This window comes from Acartia tonsa, chromosome 9 (genome assembly GCF_053477335.1).
Source record: "Acartia tonsa isolate MP-2025a chromosome 9, ASM5347733v1, whole genome shotgun sequence".
Lineage (NCBI taxonomy): Eukaryota > Metazoa > Arthropoda > Copepoda > Calanoida > Acartiidae > Acartia > Acartia tonsa.
The window spans coordinates 39,369,268-39,397,051 of record NC_137268.1 but is presented as its reverse complement, the minus strand read 5'-3'; the positions used below and the strand labels follow the sequence as shown (position 1 = coordinate 39,397,051).

Sequence of the window (27,784 nt, the reverse complement as noted above, 5' to 3'; positions counted from 1 at the left end):
CTTTATTTAAGTGTTTGGCCAAAATGACTTTGCAATTGTATCTGTAAGTACGTCTAATAACACCCTTTGCTATTTTTAAAATCCTAGAAAATTTTTTTTGCAAGAAAATTGCATAAATTTGCAACCTTTTTTAGAACCACTACATAACTTGAGTTTTAAAACTTTTTATATAAAATCCTTTTTACAAAAAATATCAATAATTACTTAAAATTAAACCTGAAAGAAAAAAAATCTCATTACACGTGTTAATTTGCATGTTTTAGGTCTTTTTTTGAGGAAAGTATAACTTCCACATTTTTGACAATAATTATATTTTTTTAACATTTCAAAGTAAAATATAATAAAACTTAAACGATTTTTCTTGAATTATCAGTTGAAAATTTCATCAAACATGCAATTTAAGTGATGAAAATTTAATAAAATCATTTTTTGAATGTTTAGAATTACCAATTTTCTACATTTAAAACAAAATGTTAACAAAATTTAAAAACATTTTAACATATAACTTCAAAAATCAATAACATTTTATAAAAAGATGTTTCAAAAAATAAATCATTAAAAGGTATTAAAATGCATTTCAAATTACTTAAAATTAAAACGAGAACATCTTTTTACACTGTATTCTGTCTAATAGAGTTTAAATGACATGATTAGTGAATGAAATATTTCCTAAACTCATTAAGCCTTTTTGTGACTATATTAAAAATAATTTATTTTGTCTTATATTGTTTTTTTATTCTAATATTTGACAAAATTTTCCCTACGTCAATAAAATAAAGTCAGTTTTTTACTGTTTCCAGGTTTTTCTTTATAATTATAACAATTAAATATAATATAAATCTTCATTATCTTTTATTTGAATTATCATACACATTAAAATGTAAAGTATAAGCTAGAATAGCACTTTTTTTAACGAATATTTTAATGACATTATATCAAAATAATTCCTCTTAAATATCACACAACATATGATTGGGAAGTATAGCCATTTCTTGGAGGTATAATATTTACAAAAATACCATTAATTCTGTTTTTATCAGAAGTTAAAAAAATTGAACAATTCTAAAACAATGGTTGGCTGTCTAGATATTGAGTACACTAAGACTACGGCTCTGTTCTATTGAAATAACGTTGCAAAAAGAGGGGTTTTGAAAGTAATCTACCTAATTATTTTTAAAGAACCAACAAGTACTGTCAGTATCTTTTTTCTTGTAATCTAGCAGACAATCAAATCCTAACACAATTTTCATGATAAAATATTCAGGTTTCTACTTCACATTTTAAAAAATATACTGATCAATAAAATGTTCAAAATTTTACTTTGTACTAATTGAAAAAATATGTTGTAATTCTTATTTTAAAGTTACATTTTTATCCCTGACAAAATCTTAGACGACTTTTAAAGGCATCTTATCTAAACTTTTTGAAGAAAAACTTAAAAACGTTAATTAAGTATTAAAACTATTTTCTTCGATTTTTCTGAAGTTATTATCGCATTCTATGGGTTTTTTATTATCATTTACTTATATCGAAAGTGCCAAACATTGTACCCTAACTTATTCATTTAATAAAAAACCAAGCGTGTCCTGGAAAGAGAGTGGAAGCTTGTCATTTATATAATCATACATGAAAAGAAGTTTGGAATAATCTACTAATTGGGGGAGAGGCATAATATTTAATTTATTAAACTTTTCTGCTGTATGTGAGTTATATTTAGTACCAGTAATTAATCTTATTGCTTTTTTCTGTAATTTAATCAATGGCTCAAGGTAAGATTTAGGACAGGATGACCAAATTGGTAAACAATACAATAAATGAGAATGAATGAATGAATGATAAAGAGTGGTTAATGATTTTTTGCAAAGAAAGTTTTTAGCTCTATTTATCATATACAAAGAACTAGAAACTTTTTTTCTAATAAAATCTATATGATATTTGAAACTGAGATTAGAATCAATAAATACACCTAGGAATTTTATTGCAGGTATTTTACTTCTGCAATTAACAACACCAATCTTATCTATCAGCTCAGGATTGTTTTCATTATCATTATTAGAATCAATGAATACATTGATATCTTCCCAGTCTATTGTGTCTTCTCTTTTGTTGAAAATCATGATTTTTGTTTTCTCTGCATTTAAAGATAATTTATTTGCCCTAAACCAATTGTTGATTTTTTTAAGTTCATTATTTAGTTTAATAATAATATCATTTAGGTTATCTCCCGACACAACAAAACTAGTGTCATCTGCAAAAAGCAATGTAAATAAATCAGTAGCACTGGGAAGATCATTTATATAAATTAAAAACAAAATTGGACCAAGTATCGATCCTTGTGGCACTCCTTTTGTTATCTCCAAGTATTCTGATGATTCATCCCCAATGACTACAAATTGTCTTCTTTGATTTAAGTAATTTTTAAACCAATCCAGTTCTTTATTTTTTACTCCTATTTTTTCTAACTTTTTTAATAAAATGTCATGGCTAATTGTATCAAAACCTTTGGAGATATCGCAGAAGACTCCAATTGAAACCTTATTATTATTTTTAGCTAAAGCAAGTTCATTTATAAGGTGCATTATGGGATGTAAAGTAGACTTTTTGGCCTGGAAACCATATTGGTGTTTGAACAGAATCTCATTTTCAAGTAAAAAGTCATTCAATTTATTTGCAACTATTTTTTCTAAGATTTTAGAGAATATTGGCAAAAGACTTATTGGTCTATAGTTAGTTGGTAAAGACTTATCACCAGCATCAGATGGTTTTAATTTACAGATTGGCAGAACCTTAGCAATTTTTAATTGAACCGGAATGACTCCTGTAAAGAAAGATCTATTTATAATATGGCATAAAGGAACAGCTATAAAGTTAATAATTTTCTTCAAAATTGAATTTGAAATACCAAACATATCAGTTGAGTTCTTATGTTTGTTTGGCCTACCGTTTGATTTTAGAGGTCGCTTTTATGGATATTGTCATCCTTTTTTGTTTTAACACTGCCCTTTCTTATTATTTTCTGGAATAAGAGATAATCAATTTATTTCAAAATTTTAGTAGCAAAGCTATATTACGTGTTATTATTGTAGGAATGTTGGTTTGGTTCACAATTACAATGTGTTTTTGGGTATTTTATGAAGCAGCTTACAGTGCCTAATAAAAATAACGTCATACAATACAAATAACCAATGATAGGCCAGTAAACATTTTAACATTAGTAAATGACAATGTATACTGGCCTCTCATTGGAACTTTTGTACTGTATGACGTCATTTTTATTAGGCACTATGAGCTGCTTCGTATTTTATCGATCTTTAAGACCTCTAGAACAGCTATGTCCTAGTATTCCTGAAAACTGCGTCGCAAATGAAAATGAACAAAAATATAAACTTGAACATTTTTGCAAAGATAAACATCAAGTCACATTTTGTCAATTATTTTTCTTTTTGATAATTCAAATTGTTAAATTTCATCTTATTTGTTTAAAATAAAATAAATATGACAAGGATAATTTTATACATAAAGTAGGAAGCAGCTTTTAGTGCCTATACGAAATGACGCCCTACAATACAAATGACCAATGACAGACCAGTATACATTTTACCATTGGTTAATTGGACTTGTAGAAATTGATGTAGGATATACGTGGATATATTGACAGGGGGAAAGTTGTCGTTCATTTAGCTTGCTAATATGGACCTCATTTATTTATCAATTCGTTCGTTGAGTAGGAGGGAATATTATGGGCAAGGTGGTACATGAAATCTGGTGCACCATCCAAGCAATATTACTTCGATTTATAGACAGAAATACCTACTTACAGAGAAGCTACGCTTCAATTCAATACTACATGACCTTTGTTTAAATGATAATTATTAATTCTTGATACATGAGAAATTATCTCTAAGTTAAATACTACATGCTAGATGTTTTTGCTAAACAAAGACAGGGATCTAAAGGGATAAGACAATGGCCGATAAATTGTTGTACATTCCCTATTATTATACACTAATTTAACCCTTTTGTAGATTACAATAAGGGGTTGAAACGTTTGGACACTTAACTTAATGAACCAACCAATTAAAATTCATTAAAGTCTCCAAAGTTGTTAAAGAAAACGTTATTATAAATCTTTAGGGACTAGTGTAATAAACAACCCAATGTCCCCTTGCTCCCTGAAACAAAGACATGAGGGTGTCCTTCCATTACAACAATAGACATCATTATGATTTCACAAAGATGTTATTTAAATCCTGAAACTAGTTCAAAAGTTAAAAAAATATTAGGAAGCTGTTTATAGTGTCTATAGAAAATGACGTCTTACAATAAAACAGACTAAATTACTAATGGCAGGCCAGAATACATTTCAATTTACCAATGGTAGGCCGGTATTACGTCATTTTTATAGATACTATAAAAAGCCTATATAATCCAATATAATTTTTTTCGGTCATGTTTTACCATCTTTTCCAAATGTCTTACATTTATCATTTTCGCTATTTAATAAAAAATTGCTGAAATGTAGAAACCTGTGTAAGAAAGGTATAAAGAACTAAAGTAAACAATCATGCAAATATACACTGTGCATTCAATACCGCCAATAAATAGCAAATAATTTTTTAGTTTTAGCGATTCCCATGAAGATTAGGTTTTCAATGTTTTTTTCTCAATGTTCAATGTTCTGAGATTTCAATGTTTACATGCAATAGGAAGTTTTAGAGATTCCCATGAAGATTAGGTTTTCAAAAACATTAAGAGAAAAAATCTTCGAACCGAAAAACATTGAAATTAAAATCTTCCAATGAAAACATCAATAATATAAATGTTAATCTTTCTAGTGCTCTTTAAAAAATTCATTGGTTTTTAAAATATAAGATTATTATTAAACTTTGTAAAAAATTCTTTAGTTTTACATTTAGCTTTCCCTTGCTTAAGTTTTTTTCTCACTTTATTATGTAAACGTGTTGGTATAAATATTACTTTGTTTAACTAAGGCCTAAGATAACATGAAGCCTTGTTTTTACTTATTAATTAATTATAAACAGTATTTTGCTATTTATAGTGACAAACGAGTATAATACTTTTTTTCAGCAACATAACGTCGCTATAATGACCAAAATTAAAGAATACTACTAGAGTCCTATACCTACAATAAGGCTAAACGAATAACTACAAATTGAAGATTGATATTGATAATGTGTTAGTTATGAACACTTTGATTTAATAACATATTTCGACACAAACCCAGATATCTAAAGGGATAAGACAATGTCTGATAAATTGATGTACATCCCCAATTATTATACACAAAATTACTACTTCTATAGATTATTAGTTGTTGAAAGTATGGTCACTCAACTTAATGAACCAACCAAGCATTATGCATTAGAGTCCCCAAAGTTGTTAAGCAAATGTATAAGAAGGAGTTTCTATTAAACTTTGGGGACTCTTCTATTGCCACTAAAGAGGGGGGGAGATGTTTCTTGGGCCGTGTTCTCTTGTGAGGGTGAAGGTACTTTCCAACTAAAATAGTTCTTAACCATCAGGGATCTAAAGGAATACGACAATAGCCGATAATTTGATGTACATCCTGAATTATTATAAACAATAAAAACCTTCTGTAAATCAAAATTAATGTTTGAAACGTTTGAATACTATACTTATTGAACAACCAATCAAAATTCAAAATCAAAATTATTTTTACTGTGAACTCCCCAAATATTGAAAATTATATTATCAAAACCAAATGGTCCAATTAAAATTTCTAAAAAGCCTAATCTGTTAAAACTGATAAATTTTATGATAAAGAAGGAAAAAGAAAGCCATTGAAAATTTAACAAGCACAAATTTGTTCATAAGTAGCGCAGCATCAATAACTTAATTGTATGTTCGTCAGTGACGGACATTTAATGTTTATGATTGTATATTGAACATTGGAAATGTAATTTTTCTGAAAAGTTATACATAGTGATTTATTTACAATTCCATACAAAAAAATAAAATACGTAGTTAATGTGCTTTTTTAGATGGACGGACGGACGTACCCTAGTTGTAATTAGCTGCGCTCCTGCTAATCATGATAAGGGGGAAGAAAGCTATTAAAAAACTAATGAAATCCTTGGACCGTGAGATTTTATAATTTTTTAACCAATTAAGAAAAAAAATCTCTCACTTCATGCAGTGGAAAGATGGCACACAGTTGACAAATTTATTTATTTCAAGTAGCACAACTACTCTGGATATCATCCTGCGACCGTGGTGTAACATCCGCATCCGCATCCGCAACAGCCCAAAACAGCCGCAACTTGTAATCCATGTACAGTTAGGACTTCTAAGAGAAAGGTCGTGCAAGCAAAGGGTTGTTACAGGCTCACTACTTACTTATAATTATTTTTAAATTCTATTAATTCTAACTCATGTTTTAATTCTATTTCGAATGCAAAATTATCAATTTCAATAATTAAGTTGAGAACCCTTATTCTATTCACGCTTGAATAGCACTTAAACTTCTTAACTTAAGCCTATAGTTAGTTCATTCAAAACAGCTGATTTTCTTCTAAGTTATTTAACTGGATTCATAGGTAGGTCGTCATTAAAGTTTTAAAATTCAGGGAGGACGGAAACATTTGACTGTTTATCACACTATTCCCCAAAGTTTTTATAATAATGTTTTCTTATTCGTTGGCTTAACTTTGGGGATTTAATTGAATTTTAATTGGTTGGTTCTTTGAATTGAGTGTCCAAATTTTTTAACCACTAATTGTAATTTCGTGAATCTTCATTGGGGATGTATTTCAAATCATCGGCCATTTCTTATCCCTTCAAAATGTTACAACATCTAAAAGAAGATGATATTTTGGCAGGTTGAAAAGTTGGAGGCTAAATACTGTTTCTTCAGGTATAATATCCCTATCCTAACAGAAGCATACAGTTCATAAATTGATATATGTATGTTAAATAGTCTTCTTTTACAAGACGCAATGATTCTTTGTTTTTTTCTGTAAATTTTTTGTTGGTTTACAAAATCACTGCTGTTTTGGTGTTTGAGTCATGCTTTGGAATTCAAGGAATGCGCCGTCGAGAACACAATTTTAAAACCAGAAATCAAAACTAATCCACCACACACACACGCACATGCACAGTATCTCTAGCACACCTTTTTAACGCTAGTTAGGCACTTTTACAGAATGTTAGCTAAACAAATATTTTACTTAACGGTTGGGAAAGGTTTCGGCAAATGATAGAATGTTTAATAATCCATAGCAATGGATTTATTATTTATTAGATCTTACACCAAATTATCAAAAACTCTAATAAAGTGAAACTTGCAGCTAGCTAAAATAATGATCCCTTCCATCCACCTCCTATACCCCATCCCCTTCCCTCCCGAAGGACGAACGAACTGACAAATAAATGATGTCCATGTTAGCAACCTAAATTGACTACATTTCCCCCCTCTTATAATATCTATGTATATTCTATATCCATTTCCAAACCCCCTGCCTAATCAGAAAATACTAAGCCCGCTGTTTTGGAAGGCTATCATTCTTGTCTTTTGCAAAAAAAAATTTTTATTTTTGAACTTTGAGGATAAAATCTATGTTTTGCCACGTAGTTGAATTAAAGAAAACATTATTATATAATCACAGAGCTACAAGTTATACAGGGAGGGAGAGGACAATGGCAGATATATAAATCTACATTCTAGTATTCCCTTGATACTTGAAACTATAGATTTTGTCATAAAAATAGAATGGAAGATATATTTTTCGTCCATTATCATATCCCTGACAAGAAGTATTAATAAAATAGGATTTATACAAGCTTGATTACATTCTTTAAATTCCTTACAATTAAATACAAGATATTAAACAATTCATTCAAATATTTTTGTCATGATGAAATAAAAATGTCTTTTTGGCAATTTTATTTATTTATGGAATGCTTTAAAGTTTTTTTTAATCGTCATGAGTTTTTTTACTTATTTTTAATTATTTATGTGTTAATTTTGACATGTCAGTCAATATCAATATCTGTAAATTGTACATTGTAATGTGTTGCACCTGTTAAAGAGTCAAGGAATTACCCTTTATTAGGGTTGGGCCGGATACTTTTTTGGCCGGATACCGGATACCGGATATCCGGCTGATTTTTAATGCCGGATATCCGGTTCCAGCTGGATATCTGGCCAACGTTCGATATCCGGCAAATTACCGGATATCCGGCCGGATAACCAGATATTCGGCGTCAAAAATCAGCCGGATATCCTGTAATCGGATAGTTTTAATATAGTTTTAATATCCGGTATCCGGCCGGATATTGAAAATGGCCGGATATCCGGCCGGGTAACCGGCCAAACCGGATATCCGGCCCAACCCTACCCTTTATCTCAGTTGTAATGTAGCACACCAGACGTAGATCTGGTGTGGACAAGACTCGAATCCGATACCTCATCGACATACAAGCAATCCATCTATTAATTTTATAAATGCATCTAGAGGCGAGGGGCGCAGCTGGCAGTTGCATAATAAATAAAATCAGGTGTTAATAAATAGGAAAAAGAGGAAAAGAAAATTCTAAAAATCTTCATCTTAATTTTATCTTATAATCTAAAATATTTGTGTGCGTGCCAAAAAACCTATTTTCCCTAGAACCCCAAATTTACAGTTTCAAATGATTGAAAATGTTCTAAAAAATCAATAAGTCAAATGGTCAGGGTGGTGGGATGGTAGTATGTGTGGGGGAGGTCTTTAATGTATTAGAGCTTACAGTTTGAGCATTTAAAGTTTTAGCTTAAAAATATTTTTTTTTTTTATTTAAGGGGGGGGGTTGCTTTAGAAGGACATATAGACAGACGGACAGAGGCACAGACAAAGAAATACGGACAGACAGACAGACACACGGAAAGGCAGACAGATCCTTGTCCATAAAAATGAATTTTGATCAATCTAAAATTATTTGGTCTTCAATTCTTCTTTTCTAGATCTCCTTAAGGGGACCTTTAAATGATAGCATGTGGGAAAGGGGAAAGGGATATGTAAATATGCCATAAAATATGTTGTATCTTGGCAGAGACGTCCAAGCTTTTTTTTGAGGGGGGGGGGAATGGGTGGTTTCTTAGGTTTTAGGGGGGTAATCTAATTTATTTTTAAAGATTTTCAGGAGGGGGGGGGTTACAACTTTTGAGGGAGGTAACACCCCTCATTCCCTACTTTGGGACGTCTTTGTAGCTAGGGATATCAATGAGTACATGCTTTTATCGTCCTATGACTTCAAAGTTTAAAAATTAATTAACAGGCATGTAATAATTAATAATAAATAATGTTCAGTTATAAGTATCTTGAATTTTTAACAATTATATAATTCTGATTTATCTGATATTTCATTAAAAAATATAATTTTAAAGGTGATGCTTCTCTTTAAAAGTAAATTGTTTAATTGTTGCATTCGCTTTTATGGCTGTTATCATCCTTTTTTGTATTTAATTTACATATTCTTTTATCTCTTTGGGAGACACACATTCATATACAGGGTGCGCCACATAAATCCGGACTTTTTTTAAACGGCCATAGCGCCAAAACTACTTGACCTATCAGGACATTTGACCCCACTATAAAAAGCTTAGGTAATGACCTTTTTGCCCATGAAAATCTTTGGACGATGGAGGACGTGCACGCCGAGCTGGACGCGCATATGTTCAACAAGGCAGATTCGAAGCGCGCATAGTTTACCGTGGATTTTTTTACTTGGGCCTACTAAATCTGACCTCAGCCCATCTGTAGGTGAGATAGAATTATGAAACTTGCTGGAGATACTATCAGATATCTAGTGAAAACACTAGAAAAGATTAGAGCTCTCTATCCCAGCTGACTTGGCTGTAGTACTCCGACAAAGTGAATCGTGGTAGATTTTAAGATGTCCAATACGTCAAAAATCTTGAAAATTTCTCGGTTCTTGACTTCAGGGGTCCATATGGAACCTTGAAACTCGTTTAAGACTATGTGTTGCGCTGACAACCCTATCTTAATCTTCATGCCATTTTTAAAAATGTATAAAACGTTGTTCTAGCTCAACTGTGGCCCAAATGAGAGCCGCCGTGTCAAAGGGTAGCTTAAAAATGGTTTATTTGGATCCTGCGGTTACTCACGTCCTTAAGGAGATGAGGCCTCCCAGCAGCCCCAATCTTAATCCAATGGACTTTTGGGCATGGAGCGCCATTAAAGCATGAACCAATAGACGCGCCCATACCAAAAAGACCTCTCTCATTGCTCCTATTATGGAGAACTTCGCCTGCTTGGACAGGGACTTGGTGACCAGGGTCGGCGGGCGGTTCAGGGGGCAGGTAGAGGCGGTGATTGAGGCTGGCGTCGATTTTATTGAATAATCTAATTGTCATATACCTAGTTTGCTTACCAGTTTTTAAAATTCAATAAAATCTTTAAAATTGACGATTTTATGTTTATTTGTTTAAAAATAAGAAAAAGTCCGGATTTATGTGGCACACCCTGTATGTATATGCCAAAACATTTTTCTAAAGGCAAGGGGCAGCTTTGGTGAGTTAGAAAAAATCAATAAAACTTTTGATATATGAATATAAAACTCCCTTTTATTTCTAAAATTTCAGGACTTTAAGTGATAAGACTATCGTCGATAAATGTATGTACAAACCAATGATGAAACACAAAATTACCCCTAAAATCTATGATTGAAACGTTTGGATACTCAAATTAATGAACCAACGAATAAGAAAACGTTATGATAAAACTTTAAGGACTAGTGTAATAAATAGCCCAATATTTGCTTTAATTTTCATCGGTCATTTTGGATTTCATTTGTAAAAAAAAACATGCCAATAATCCAATTTAGAGAACTAAAGGACTAGGTGATTTGTAGACTTTAGAGTAAATCAGAAAGGGAGGGAACATTGTGCTGTTTATAACACTTGTCCCTAAAGTCATATACTATCGTTTTCTTATTCGTTAGCTTAACAAACTTTGGAACTTCTATTGAATTTTGATTGGTAAGTTTATATAGTTTAGTGTCCAAACGTTTCAACCAATAATTGCAATCTACAGAAGTGGTAATTTTTTGTGTCATCATTGGGGATGTACATCAATTTATCTAATTTAAGCATCGGAGTTTTTTCAAGAAACTTATTTCTTACCAACTGATAAAGGAATGTGACTGCTATTATGATGATTTCGATAAGGACTGTTTTTACTAAAAATATATATTCAACTTTTATTTATTATTTATATGTATGCTCTTCAAATAAAGGACCATTTACGAACAGGTTAAAAAACTGCATTGACTTTTTAAAAGGGAAGCTTTTCTAGAATTGAGGTAAGTCTGTCCGAAACGGTTAGATCTTTTTGTTAATTAAGATATGTCAGAATTGTCCAATCAATTTTAAACTTTGTATGATGATTCTCATAAGAGTACAGTATTATTGTGAAGTGTAGCAACTCTATAATCCATACAAGAAAGTCCGTACGTCCATTTAAAACATGGTGATCCTATTCTTCTGATTTTTTGAATAAAAATTCCTAGAATTCTTTTTACTGCAACGTGTATTCTCGCAATTAAGTTCTGACACTCTTCAAGAGATATTGTACCTTTGCCCTTTTTTCTGATTTTAGAGCTTGGATTTTAGGGATGTTATTATCCTTGTTTTTAAATTAATCCATTGGGTAATATAAAAGAAACAAATAATAAGAAAAAATCAAAACCCTTAATTTTATAAAAAAAAAAACATAGCCTAAAACTATCATGGCACCTGTAGTATCAGTGAAGTTCAATGTTCAATTGCCAAACATTTTTTTTGAAAATTTTATTTCATGAAACTTTCTTATTTTTACACCTTTTAAAATCAAAATTACAAATTGCTTTCCAACCATTCAGAGTTTAATTTATTAATCCATTTTTTGGCATAAAAAGAGCAATAATTTTACCTTTATAAAGAACGTTTTTTTAGTTAGGTTGAACGAACTTGAAACTATGTTAAACTGTTCATCCCAAACCAAAAAAATCTTTTAATATTGTAATTCTATTGTAAAGGGTTACTGTATACAACAAGATCTACATAAAGTTTAAATAAATGTCATTTCCCCTTCTTACATAGTTTTTTGTGCTTTGAGATACATTGTGCATATTTTAGGACCATAACATACAAGGCATAAGCATTTCAAAAATGGTTTTAAAAATTTCCTACCTCAACCAGGGAACCAGAACCAGCTGGTTACTTTAATAGCCGATATGGAGAACTATGCTTCTTGGTATCACTTTTTAGCCAAAAAAATAGCCACTTATGTAAATGCTTAATAGGGGGAATTCCGTTCAATTTTTTTCTTCTTCTTAAAAAAACATACTTCTAATAACTTTTTTACAGAATATTTTCGTTGCTAATTACACTTATAGCATTGAGGTTGATGCCTGTCTTGGTCCCATTAAGATCTTGCAACTAGATGTTGGTCAAAAATCGGTCTAAAGAGAGGTTGGTGGCATAGACCGAAATTACCCCACTCTGGTCATTTGACTTTGGGGGGATGCTTCACCCCCTTAAAATAATTTTTATCAATATTTTAAACTATAAATGGAAAGCTTAGGTCATAAGCTTTCTAACAGTACTAGACGCATGCAGATCAGAAAATTATTTGACCGGTTTTTTCCCCATTTGAAAAAAGTTGGTCAAATCACAAAAAAACTTAATTTTTTTTCAGGCAAACTTTTTTTAAAAATCATACTTTTTATTACATGAATATGTTTTTTTAAGCTTTATACATATATTAGAGGCAATTGCCAATTCACAGGTCTTGGATTTTTTTGAAAAAAGTGAAAACAGAATAAAAATGCATTATCAATTACTGAAAATTCACTAGCAGTATTTACATAAGTGGCTAATAAAGTGGTATGGGAAAAATTGTGTTCTCCATTAATGGCTATTTTTGTGAAAATTTGTGTTTGATTAGATATAACTAAAAAAGTATTCACTGTATAAAAAAAACGAATCTATACACATAAAAAGCATCTAGTTATGATTATGTTTATTGTATTAACAATTCACTATTATGTATTTTTATCACTTTTTTAAGCATTTTTTTCAAGTTGGGTGAAATCACAATTTTACACCTTGCCTTTTTCAGACCACATGAATGACTGTAAATATTCCCCTTACACAGCTGAGCTCATACATATGATTAATTAACGCATGGGCCAATACTCACATTGTTTAAAAACATTAAAAATGTGATAATAAGTGTACACTTTTCTGTAAGGAAAATTTTCTCTCAACCCTGGCTATTTTAATAGCCATAATGTAAGAAAGGGTTAACAAAAGTGAACGGTTAAAAAGTTATTTTTGTAAAGAAAAATTCATCCCTTCTTTAGCTTTAATGTTATATTATGTAGCGATTTTTCTTTGGAGATTGGAGACATAACGTCCAAGGGGGTATCCCCCATCAAACCTGTCCCCTAATAATTTTTGTTAGATTCTTATAATAGCTTAAAAACTTCAAACGTACAGTCCTTGTCTTCAGGGTAAATTGAATAAAAAAGCTGCCTTGATTTGGCAAAATGAGGCCCACATATCCAAGGACAGGGCTCATTATACAGAAAAGTAATCAACGCATTAAAGACAGCTTTCCGCAGATATAAACATTATAAGATTAAAACCAATTTTGTTAGCCCCGAGGGTCCAATTGCCCGGGCTAAGAAAATTATTTTTTTATTCGTTGAAAATGGATAACTAACTTTTCAATCTTTTGATAAACTATGTGTTTTAAGCAATTACAAATAAAACGTTTAAAATCCATCAATATACAAAGAAGTTTAGCTTCTAAGTGCAATATGAAAAACACTCTTTTTTTGCATTATTTTTGTGAATTTCATTCTCTTTCTTTTTTACTACCCCCACATGTATCATTGTTTTGAGGCAATAAAGGTACTCTTTGAGTAACCGTTTCCTTAAAAGTGATATCCCTAAATTAACTGAAAATTCATTTTGCTATCTCCCTTGAAGTGTCTTGTCCATATTTTGAAAAAAATTGAAAATAAGTTTTTCATTTGTTTGTTTATTACTTAAAGTCAGATTAGGCTAGGTTAGAATAGGTTATGAATACCCTCCCTTATCATCACTTTAGATGAAAAATTGGGGGGGGGGACTAACTCGATAGTCACTTTAAGGGAAAGCACCACTTTTTAGAAAAGCCTAAATTTACAAGCAGGAACTTTAAATTATAATGGTACCCAAAATTCTACAAAATGTTTTTCGTTTGCTTAAAAACTTGGGGAACTTTTTAAAATAAAGATTGGTTGGTTTAAACCAGTGGCGTGCACACGATCTTGCCCTGGGAAATCGTAAATTCTAACACCCCCTAATTATTTTAAAATTTTGAAGTCAGTCAGCTACGCGGATATGGAAAATGTATAAGTTATCGTTCTTGTTTGATAGATTAATATGAAACTAAACGGGCCCCCACTTTTGTTGTTTATTTGAAATAAACAAATATGCCTATAACACCCCCCCCCCCCACCCCTCCCCTTACCCTCAATTAATATCTATCAGCCTAACGTTTATTATAATAAATTTATGATTTAATAATATTACTTTCTATCTCTCTCTCTTTCTCTCTCTCTCTCTCTCTCTCTCTCTCTCTCTCTCTCTCTCTCTCTCTCTCTCTCTCTCTCTCTCTCTCTCTCTCTCTCTCTCTCTCTCTCTCTCTCTCTCTCTCTCTCTCTCTCTCTCTCTCTCCCTCTCTCTCTCTCTGTTTCTATCTATTCATCTATCTCTATCTATCCATCAATCTATCTATATATCTATCTCTCTACATATATATATATCTTTCTATCTATCTTTCTTTCTATCTATCTTTTTATCTATTACTCATTCTCCCTATTTTTTACGTTATCTTTGAATTAATGTCAATCTGTATTTCTATCTATTTATCATGCTATCATTATCCCTATCTGTCTATATATCCCTTTTACTGTCTATTTATCCCTATAACTATCTATTTATCAATCTATTTTATTATGAATATCTCTGTTTTGTAGTATCTATCTATTTATTTATTTTAATAACTATGTACCAAAATGCAAAATTATCTATATCTATCGCTCAATTTAAAATAATTCTATCTAACTATCTATCTATTTATCTATCGAATTATAAAAATTCAAAGAGAAAAATATGCAGTCCTGACTATCAGCTAATTTTTATCATTTTACATACATTTTTATTATATAATAGTACTATTCATATCATATATAAATCACTAATCAAATAAAGATATGTAGAAATTAAATTTTCCAAGAATGACATCATCAATAAAAGCGAAGCTCTGAAATCAAACGTAAGAACAAACGAACATAAACACTTGTAGATTGTCAAAACTTAATAAGCAGAATATTGATTAAAGATATAAACAAAATTGTATAGAAACTTGCTGCAGGTTTTTGTTAAAGGACATACTTACATTTTTAGGAATTGATCATAAAGATGCTTCGCTTTAGATATTATACCTTGTCGTCCTAGGAATTACTGTTACAAAAATCAGATGAAAAGTTAAACAAATATTTCAAATGGATGTACAGACTTTCTGGTATCGATCATAGAGCTGATACAAGAATCATTATCCAAAATTTTAAATCTATAGGAAAATTCTAACAAGCCTAAATTAACAATAAGATTTATCTGTTACGGACCGACCCTAATTATAGAAAAACTTCGCTTTTAAAAAGCAAAAGACACATATCACTAAAAGAAAAATAAACAATCAAATTCACATAGAGTAGCCTTTCTGATAAAAAGTTATAGAAATTTAAAATTCCAAAACTCTTTTTACAATGAAAAAGTTGTTGAAAATTAAAACTCATGAAACTTGTAGTTGAAACATAAAATTATTAAGTTCAGACCATTCAATTTTTACACAAAATAAAGATCAAGGCTTTACAGCCGCACATGTTTCTAAGCAGTATTACATGCGATTTTTTTTTAAAAAGGCTGACATATTTTTACATAACATCTTGTGAGGGTGTGAGTTCCTTTTTAGACTTCAAGCGATCGTCAAGGAACCATGGGATATCATTTATTTAAATAAAACGTGTTGCTCTATCGCCTAAGGATATGCATCAGACAACAAACCCTTTGATTGCACGATCTTTGTCTGATAGTTATAACTGTGTATTTACGCTAATTCCACGGTAGATTTTTAAAAGCTACTGTGAAAAAATGCGGTTGCAACTTCGGCAGCTGCTTTCTGCCACCGTTTAACGCGGCTACGGCTGCAATGACCTGATATAATAAAAAGCAAATACGATAAATTCTTTGTCAAATAATAAAACACAACAAAAAAGAGACAAAAAAGTAAACTGTGGAGAGAAAAAAACATAAGCACCTTTGGGGTTTTATTAGTTTAAAACTGCTTACAATCATAGCAATCTTACTCCGTAGCTAAATTATGAATATGTAATAAGATTATTACTAGATTATAGTTTACTGTTTTTCATTTGAAAAGTATTTTAGAATCTTATCCTATATAGCAGCTAAGTAAATTACGGTAGCCTCAAAGCAAAATTGATTAAGGAAGTAGTTTTATATGAGATGATCAATGGTAATCTTCACTGCAATTTATTTATTCTTCGGTATAAGATAAATGGTGGGATAAGGTAATGGAAAATAAAATGGTTTACAACCCCAATAATGATTTCAAAATCAACCCCTAGATTAGAATAATTTATTGAATCGTTTGGAACTATTAGTTTGAAACCAAACAATTAAGATTTAATAAAAGTTCCCAAAGTGCCTAAGTTAAAATAAACTAAACTTTTGGTACCAGTGTAATTTACAGTCCAATATTCCCTCCTTCCCTGATATCAAAAGCGTTATTGACGGACAGACGGACAAACATTTATAGAATACAGAAAAGCGTCACTTATAATACAATGAAATGATAAAAATTGTCAAATTTTGAAAATTAAGATTTAATTTCTTTACTTATTACGTTGTAAAGAATTTCAATAGCTAGCAAATAAATGTAAATAAACATGGATATTATGACAGGGGGGAAATTGTCATCAATTTAGGTTGCTAAAATGGAAATCACTTATTGGTCAGTAAGATTATTAAGTAGGAGGGTACGGGATGGGGTAAAAGGGTATCGTTATTTTAACCTGCTGCGAGTTTCAGATAATTAGAAAACATGAAAATCTGGTGTAAGATCCAAGAGATAATATATCCAATGCAATAGCACACACAATATGATATAATAATTGCTATTAGTTATTGCTCTGGACAGGAATATACCATCTAAAGAAAATCTATTTTGTATCAGTTTTTTTGAAACTAATTAAAAGTAACAGGATGTAACTCTGTGTGTATCGAAGAATCTCACTATACACTGCTTGGACTGATATGGTTCTCCTTTACAGTTAAGCTACTTATAGGTCCAGTGAATGTCAATAACTATTCTGGGGGAGGGTACCTCTATCCTACTCCCAAGAAAAATTAGACCCGGAAACAAAAATCCACCATAATTTTTTTTTTTTAACTAAAATTGAGCGTGGAGGATCAATTTATACCAAACCCCCTTACTTCAAGAGCCCCTGTAGGCCTCTAGGGGCGTAGCCGCTAGTAGATAATATAAAGAAAAGTATTTTTTTCTTTTTTCAAACACGTCAACAATATCTTTAACTTAATCGGACGGAGTAACGTATGGACAGACCCTTTTTAAACATTAGCTGTGCTTTGATAATTCAATATTTTAACATGAAATGAAATTTATCTAAGTGCAATATCCAAGTCCAAATCCATGTTTAATGCCATGTGACCACCTGTCTATTGCCAAAAAAAGCTGTTTACTTCTTGGACATAAAATTTAACAAGGCCGATTAGTTTAAAGTAGCGCAGCAATGTTAATCGATAATTAGTCAGCTTTTTCTTAATCATAAGAATCACTTTTAAAATGCTGAATTTCCTAGGATAAAGCTTTCCTTGAAGAAATTTTAAAAAAACTTCATACCTTGAGATTGTATCATATGTGATAGGCTACGTTGAAAGTTGACAACAATCTTGGTCTGGTAATAATTCTAATGGAGTTAAGAATAAATGTATAAGTATAGATATATAATCCAGACAACTACCTGCCCCAAGTGTTGAGGCCATTTTTTGTGTGGTAGCAAATTGCCTTTGATTCTTTTGTAGGGACTCGGCTGTGTTTACGTTTCTAACGCTATTAGATGATTTTGAAGCCAATACAAAATTGGGACATGGTTCCTGCCCCTTAAAGTCAAATATAGCTCATGTTCCCTCTATTCTTTTACTTTATTAAATTAGTGGCACATCAAAAGTCAAGTTTGTTTGTCAAATGCATTAGATCTAAATGTGCCTTTATACTACGAACAAAAATGTTAAACATATAGTAGCTGCGCTTCTAAAAAACAGGAGAGATATTAAAGCATAGCACAGTCAGACCGGAAGAGAACATGAAAAATTTTCTTGAAGCCCAAACAATTGTAAATTATTATCTACCTCTCCGTGTGTACTATAGTTTACTCAGGGACTAGGGTTAGCATTTCTAATCATGTAATCACATCAAAACAACGTCATTAAGATGCTATTACACCGTTTTCTGCAATATCAGAGCATTTTAATATTAGGGTAAATGCCTAGACATATAAACAGGCATGAATCATTAAAAGGGAGAACAGTAAGTCTTCCAGACAAAGGTTGTGCAATCAAACGTCTTAAAAGCTTTGAGAAAAAGTGCAATTTGATTGACATAGAGTTAAGATTCAAAAGAATAAAGTGATTAAAATCAGTTATGGAGGGGACATTATGCTGTATATAACACTAGTCCCCAAAGTTTTATAATGACTTATTTTATTTGTTGGCTTAATAACTTTGGGGACATTTATTAGATTTTTATTGGTTTGTTCATTAATTTTAGTATTCAAACGTTTTAACCACTAATTGTAATCTACAGAAGGGTTAATTTTGTGTATTAACAACAGGGATGTACATCAATTTATGGATCATTGTCTTATCTCCTTAGATCCCTGGATTAAAACCATTAAAGTGTTGGAATACAAGTCTGTGTCCTAGTATGGAGAGACGGAAGCGGTCGGTTACTATTTGGCTATTTAGTCTTACACAGTTAACCAGCAAATCTAAAGAAAAAAAATAATAGCAAGATCATTAAACAGGTATATTTTAACGATATGAAAGGGACTAAAAAATAGCTTAAAACCATCCCAAGACTCAAAACTTGGAAATGAAATAGCCTAAAACCATCACGGGATCTATCTGATGCATACCTTTAAAAAGAGAACCCAATCAGTTCTGTGGTTCTTGAGATCCTAAGCTTCAGACATTAAAACCTTACTGCAGTATATGACAGGATTGGCAAAAACCTTATAAGGACCAATCAAAAGCTTCTCTGAAAAAGATAGGACAAATCTTAGAGACAAATATAAATAGATAAAAAAAACAGGCATTTTCAGTATTTATATTTGATTTTGCCTTTTATAAGCTATTTCATGTTTGTATATAAAATGGTAATTTGTTGTTCAGGCTAGTCAGTACAGATATATGGTTTGTATGAACACACTTGATTGCTTCGTTGGTTTGTGTTTTCATATTTTCGCCAAGCCACTCTCTTGTGTTGTTTTGATTCCTTAAAGAGACAGTTCACTTCAAAAAATAATTTTTGTTATGTAATGCACGTTTGGTTGTTGATAATAGTAACATAGCAAAAAAAAAATATATTTAAACACAAAGATAGACAGAAAAACTAGCATAATTTAGAGCTTGGCCAAGTAAGTTAAAAAGTAAGTTAGTAAATTCTTATAGTTCCAAAATATCTTCATAAGAAAGTTCTGATATGGCAGCAAAACAGCTACTAATTTACTGGAGTTTAAAATTGAGCCCAATGGTAGTACTGATGTCACAAAGCTATAATAAAGGAGCCCAAAATTCTTACTTTTTATTGATTGATTGAATAAAGCAAGATATTACCTTTATAAAAATTATACTTACATTTTATTCATATCAACATCAAAAACTATGAATTTTGGGTTTTATATAAATAAGTGTACACTAACATTATCCTTTTTTAATTGTATTTATCTAGAAAAGGACAATGTCACTTACAATACATTTTTCTCTTTGTGTGTAAGTACAGTTTTATTTCTATAATTATTTTCCTCATAGGATCAGTGTACGCAATTGTAATTGGGAATTTTATTTTTAAATTATGTGGTTTAGAAAAACTAAATCAATTAAAAATTTTACAATTACACAAGTAGGAACTATATTTAGAATTGTCACATATTATAAGTAGATGTTATATTCATAATGTACATGAAGAAAGTCACTCAAAAAATCAGCATGTTACGTCATAAAAATGAGGGATTATCCATCTCTTTTTTAAGGGTTTCCTTTCCCACTCCTCCTCTCCTCATCCCTCATTTTTATGACCAACTTTCTTAACATACTTATACTAGTGGTTTTGCATTAGAAGTATTTACTTCTAGTTTCAAATAAATTACAGATAGGAAATACTAGGGGTCAATTTTTGAGGGAATGACCAAACAACTCAAAATAGCATATAAACAGCTTAACACCAATTTGTTGCCACCTAAGACTTTTTATGTTAATAGCAGCTGTGTCCCTAGCATCTAGATGCTCTTAAGTAAAGGAGTTATTAACTTATTATGTAATTTTAAATAATAGGTTATATAGAGTTTAAAGATTCTAACTGCTGCAAGCATATTTGTAATTGTGTTGTGCTAAATAATGATTGTTGTAAATAGAGATAATGTGTACAACTCTAAATTAAAATAAGAGCCAATTCTGTTTGGAACTTTACACTTTTCAAAATTACATTTTTTTAATTTTGCAACTGTCCCTTTTTAAAAAGGACGCTTGGCTTTGAAGACAGTTGAGATTGTTCAAAGCTTTTTAACCATTCATCGAAGCTAAAAAGCGCAAGCATTGTCTAAAAAGATTGAGATAGCTTTGTAGAGGGAAACTCGTTATTTTTATTTTTTAGTTCTAAAAAAAAATTTTAATGTACTTTTTATATTGATTCTAAAATAAACCAATTACCAATTAATGAACGTTGTTCTAGTTTAAAGTACAAAATACTGTCTTGGGTAACTGAAACATACCTTACCATTACATTAATGGCGTGGATTCTATATACCTACCCATTATTCTACTTAATCTAAAAAAACGTAAGTAAGAATTCTTTCAAATTTAAATGGATAATAGTTATAGACAGCTTTCCGTGGATATTAAAATTAAATATTATAAGATTAAAGCCAGTTTTGCTAGCCCCGAGAGGCCGATGGTCTGGCCTAACAAAACTGGTATTAATTTTATGGTTTTTATTTTAATGTTTGTGGGAAATTGACTGTAATTTGATGCTATACATATTTTTCAGCATGGTTGAGAACCGGTTCTAATCCAACAGATGTTGATCTGTTTTGAAGCCACGCTGAATATTTTTTAACATCTCTTTTTTTATGAAATGAGATTTTCGGAGTTAACTTTATAATTCCAATAAATCAAAAATGGCCAACATCCTTTTTTGATTATAGTCTATCTTGAACACTGAACAGTCTTTATCTTCACGCTTTCCTAGAATTTCTGAAAAACCACGAGGAGCACTTTTTGATTAAACCAAAAAAAACTTCAATCTACGGAACTGGTTGCGTTCTTACACGTAAATCCTAGTTAAGCTTTAAGAAAAAGTTACTGTTGCATGATTTACTAGGAGATGTCGACAAACTGCAGAAATTAATTTTCATTAGATTTATGTATAAAAAATGATATAGTTTATTGCATTAAAATAGTTTGCGATAAATATCTATTGGTTTATAATTACAAAATGTATAAAATAGGCAAAAAAGAGGAGACTCGAATATGTACATTTTGGAAATTTATCGTCAGTCGTTGCTTAGATTCCGTGCTGTGTGGTGGCGTAGATTGTGTCAAAATTGGCATAGTACATATAAGAGAAAATGTACAGTCACAGTGAGGTAAATTATATTTTTGATTAATTAAAGTGTTAATGTTATTGATAAGCAATAAAATGTATCTAATATGAATTAATATAAATGTCTTTGAAAATGTTTTATGAAAGAAAGGTTTAAGCTGCGTTATTAATAAAGTTCATGGTAATCATATATAATGTTTTATCATGTTTTAAGCCAGTGTGGCTCAGCTACTTTGTTGATTAAGTCCAGAGTAATTATATATAATGTTTAATTATGTTTTAGGCCGGTGTGGTCCACAGTGCATAGCTTGACTCCCTTGGATTGGTGATCGGGTGAGTCTTTAATTATTAGAATATACTATAAAATGTCCTTTAGCTTAAATTTAATAGACACCATAGAAAGATGAACTATTTAGACATATATATATTTGAGATGTGTTTCATTGTTCAGTGTTATTAGCCTGGTTAGAATTATAAAATTTGAAAGTCTTTGCCATAATAGACTTATTAACTGAAATAATAGACTTATTAGCATAGATTACCATTATAATTGCACTGAAATATAATTGTTATATATTTTAGGTGCAGCGCCTTGAATCTAGAGAAACTCCTAGATGCCAGCAGTTGAGGTTGACAAGCCAGGATGGCTGTTTCCGAGATTTGTGCTGCTGCTGACAATTGATTGCTGACCTACTCTAATCCCAGGCTTTATAAATACAAATAGTAAGAAAATACTAACAGTATAGTATAAATATACATAGTTTACATATCAGTAGTTTAGCTAGCTACTTGTTGTTATATTAGCTAATAGAACAGTACCTTTAGATATGTTACTTAGTAGGTACTAATAGCAGCTTGTACTTTACATATAACAGTACATAATACTTAATATATACCTAGTACACCCTAGTACTAAAATAGCTACCAAAAGGAGAAGCCCCCGTAGATGTTGTGGACGAAGCCTATCCCTGCAATTTAAGGTAGTTATATATTTTTTACTTTAATGCATTAAGTGTTTAGTTGTCTTAGCCCTAAACTTTATACTTATTTAGGCTAAATTGAAAGTAAAAGCAACTAGATGATAGCAAAGTCTGTCCTGCTTTGATTTAGTAAAAAGTTCACTAGATTTGTTTGCTCTGTTCTACTTATTGAGCTAATTTAAACCTTTAGTTTTTATAGGTTTATATCCATAATTATTTATGAAACAATAATAATTCTATTTATTCTAGTTTCAACAAAGAGTCTCCAGTGCCCCAACTGTTCTGGTGTTGAAGCTATTGAAGAGATGCTCCGGTTCTAGTATGCAGTAAATGATCCTATCAGTCAAGAGTCTACTGATCATCATAGTAAGCTGGTAAAAATAAGACCAGATAGTATATTAAATCAATTCATCCATCATATCACTTGTTTAATGTTCCTAACTGTAAATATATGTTAAATTAATCTATAAAATATTGCATTATTTAGTTTGGTTGAAGCTACTCTGATTATTCTATAAAAATTCGTCCAATTAAACCTAGAATTACTGGATTCATCCAACATTGAAACTTAAAATTGTAAACCACTAGGCATAATATAGAATAAATTAGATATAATTTCATTAGCTCCCATTCGAACCTCATAGGAAGCTGAAACCTTTGACATTAGATAGAACAAAATTCGTTTATTTTGTTAACAAGTTATATGCAATAGTTTCTTAATTGTTAGATATGGAACCCTTGAATAAAAATAGTAATATTCTCCTCAGTGAGTTTGAGGATGATGTGAAAACAATTGCATTAAGATTAGCACAGAGAATAGATAGAATAAAATCCTTCATCCTACCATGCCCCTTTAACAATGGTATGCTTGAAGAGCTTATAGAGTTAAGAAGATTGATAGTACCCAAAATAATTTATTTACAGAGAGCTGTCATGATTGATATTGAGTTGTTAGAATTTGAGCAACAATATAAAAAATTGCTATTGATGGCCCAACAAGCTTTATTTAATGCATCAAGATTTATATTATGTATTAATGATATGATTTGTAGAATAGAGTTTGGCCAAAGTGTGAATGATGTTCATAAACTTCATGGAAAGCAGTGTGACATCAAACATAAATTAAATTTCTTTAGTTTAGGTTGTCACAGTGAAATTGTTGACACTAAAGAGTATACAAATATAGAAACTCAGGTTGAAGAATGTGATTTTGACTGCCCTGCTACAGCTTCAGGTGCAAATCATTTAATTGAAATACCCTCAAATGTTTCCCCTAGCTTTAGTATTAGCTCAGCTGAATTAGTTGATAATGCTGTTACTAATGAGAACACTGAGAATAGCAGTGATAATACTGGAATTGAAAAAGATCCTTTTGCTTCTAAAACAAAAATCAAAAGGCATAGAAAGAGGAGAAAATCCAAGACTGATAGTAATTGTTCTATAGGAAAACCAACTTTAAACAAGACCCAGTTGCCATTACATAGTTTTAGTGTACCACCACCCCATAGATCCAGTTTTGGTACAACACCAATGTATGGACAGCTACCACCACCCCAGTATAATAATTTGTTGCCAACACAGCAGTATAGTTCGTTGCCAACACAGCAGTATAGTTCGTTGCCAACACAGCAGTATAGTTTGTTGCCAACACCCCAGTATAGTTTGTTGCCAACACCCCAGTATAGTTCGTTGCCAACACCCCAGTATAGTTCGTTGCCAACACCCCAGTATAGTTCGTTGCCAACACCCCAGTATAGTTCGTTGCCAACACAGCAGTATAGTTCGTTGCCAACATCTCAGTATGGTTCATTGTTGCCAACATCTCAGTATTGTTCACTGTTGCCAACATCTCAGTATGGACAATTTAGACAAGTGCCTACTCATAGTTATTGCCTATTGCCTAAGCATGACAATCATGATATGTCATGCTTTTCATTTAAACAGTTGCCACAATATGCAAATGAACACAATATTCAATTGCCATTTAGATATCAAGTAAATGATTTATTAAACCTGATACAAAATAGAAATCTTGGTCCATGTCAACAATGTTGCTTAAGACTACAGTATAGTCAAATTATGGATCCAGATTACATGAGTTATGTATAGCAGAATAGATTCAGGTGTACATCAACGCACCTAGACACCAGTGTGTGTCCCCACCCTCAAATACATGGTGTGAGGCACCGCCCCCAAATACACGGTGTGAGGCACCGCCCCCAAATACACGGTGTGAGGCACCGCCCCCAAATACACGGTGTGAGGCACCGCCCCCAAATACACGGTGTGAGGCACCGCCCCCAAATACACGGTGTGAGGCACCGCCCCCAAATACACGGTGTGAGGCACCACCCCCAAATACACGGTGTGAGTCGCCGCCCCCCCCAAATACACGGTGTGAGGCACCGCCCCCAAATACACGGTGTGAGGCACCGCCCCCAAATACACGGTGCGAGGCATCGCCCCCAAATACATGGTGTGAGGCACCGCCCCAAAATACACGGTGTGAGGCACCGCCCCCAAATACACGGTGTGAGGCACCACCCCCAAATACACGGTGTGAGGCACCGCCCCCAAATACACGGTGTGAGGTACCGCCCCCAAATACACGGTGTGAGGCACCGCCCCCAAATACACGGTGTGAGGCACCGCCCCCAAATACACGGTGTGAGGCACCGCCCCCAAATACACGGTGTGAGGCACCACCCCCAAATACACGGTGTGTCACCACTTTAAATAGTAATTGTTATATATGTTAGATCAAATTGTTCTAAAAAAGGTAAATAGCATTAATTTCTGCATCTCAAAGTGGCGCAGTGTTGCATGATTTACTAGGAGATGTCGACAAACTGCAGAAATTAATTTTCATTAGATTTATGTATAAAAAATGATATAGTTTATTGCATTAAAATAGTTTGCGATAAATATCTATTGGTTTATAATTACAAAATGTATAAAATAGGCAAAAAAGAGGAGACTCGAATATGTACATTTTGGAAATTTATCGTCAGTCGTTGCTTAGATTCCGTGCTGTGTGGTGGCGTAGATTGTGTCAAAATTGGCATAGTACATATAAGAGAAAATGTACAGTCACAGTGAGGTAAATTATATTTTTGATTAATTAAAGTGTTAATGTTATTGATAAGCAATAAAATGTATCTAATATGAATTAATATAAATGTCTTTGAAAATGTTTTATGAAAGAAAGGTTTAAGCTGCGTTATTAATAAAGTTCATGGTAATCATATATAATGTTTTATCATGTTTTAAGCCAGTGTGGCTCAGCTACTTTGTTGATTAAGTCCAGAGTAATTATATATAATGTTTAATTATGTTTTAGGCCGGTGTGGTCCACAGTGCATAGCTTGACTCCCTTGGATTGGTGATCGGGTGAGTCTTTAATTATTAGAATATACTATAAAATGTCCTTTAGCTTAAATTTAATAGACACCATAGAAAGATGAACTATTTAGACATATATATATTTGAGATGTGTTTCATTGTTCAGTGTTATTAGCCTGGTTAGAATTATAAAATTTGAAAGTCTTTGCCATAATAGACTTATTAACTGAAATAATAGACTTATTAGCATAGATTACCATTATAATTGCACTGAAATATAATTGTTATATATTTTAGGTGCAGCGCCTTGAATCTAGAGAAACTCCTAGATGCCAGCAGTTGAGGTTGACAAGCCAGGATGGCTGTTTCCGAGATTTGTGCTGCTGCTGACAATTGATTGCTGACCTACTCTAATCCCAGGCTTTATAAATACAAATAGTAAGAAAATACTAACAGTATAGTATAAATATACATAGTTTACATATCAGTAGTTTAGCTAGCTACTTGTTGTTATATTAGCTAATAGAACAGTACCTTTAGATATGTTACTTAGTAGGTACTAATAGCAGCTTGTACTTTACATATAACAGTACATAATACTTAATATATACCTAGTACACCCTAGTACTAAAATAGCTACCAAAAGGAGAAGCCCCCGTAGATGTTGTGGACGAAGCCTATCCCTGCAATTTAAGGTAGTTATATATTTTTTACTTTAATGCATTAAGTGTTTAGTTGTCTTAGCCCTAAACTTTATACTTATTTAGGCTAAATTGAAAGTAAAAGCAACTAGATGATAGCAAAGTCTGTCCTGCTTTGATTTAGTAAAAAGTTCACTAGATTTGTTTGCTCTGTTCTACTTATTGAGCTAATTTAAACCTTTAGTTTTTATAGGTTTATATCCATAATTATTTATGAAACAATAATAATTCTATTTATTCTAGTTTCAACAAAGAGTCTCCAGTGCCCCAACTGTTCTGGTGTTGAAGCTATTGAAGAGATGCTCCGGTTCTAGTATGCAGTAAATGATCCTATCAGTCAAGAGTCTACTGATCATCATAGTAAGCTGGTAAAAATAAGACCAGATAGTATATTAAATCAATTCATCCATCATATCACTTGTTTAATGTTCCTAACTGTAAATATATGTTAAATTAATCTATAAAATATTGCATTATTTAGTTTGGTTGAAGCTACTCTGATTATTCTATAAAAATTCGTCCAATTAAACCTAGAATTACTGGATTCATCCAACAGTTACTAGATTCTAGAGAATCATTCCTTTTAACAACTGTGACGTCATAATTGCAAGACAAATTAAAAGGATTTTTTTTTTATAAAAATCAAATATTTTTTCTTTAAAATTTGATTTAGAATCTTTGTATCAAATTCAAACCTTGCATGGGGATTCTTTTAAATACTGGGTATAATTTGGAAAGCGTAGCAACACTATAAACATTAAGTTCAATT

The 27,784-nt window shown here is 31.6% G+C and overlaps 1 protein-coding gene and 1 long non-coding RNA gene across 2 annotated transcripts in view; both read left to right on the top strand.

Annotated features, from left to right (window-relative positions):
* The window catches only part of LOC145328898 (uncharacterized), a 128,726-nt gene that overhangs the window by 65,777 nt on the left and 35,165 nt on the right, over positions 1 to 27,784 (top strand). The window lies entirely within an intron of this gene.
* Positions 25,897 to 27,481, top strand: LOC145328884 (uncharacterized). Its single transcript, XR_013882679.1, has 4 exons — positions 25,897 to 26,072; positions 26,313 to 26,362; positions 26,612 to 27,009; positions 27,259 to 27,481. It is a non-coding gene; the product is annotated as an uncharacterized LOC145328884 (long non-coding RNA).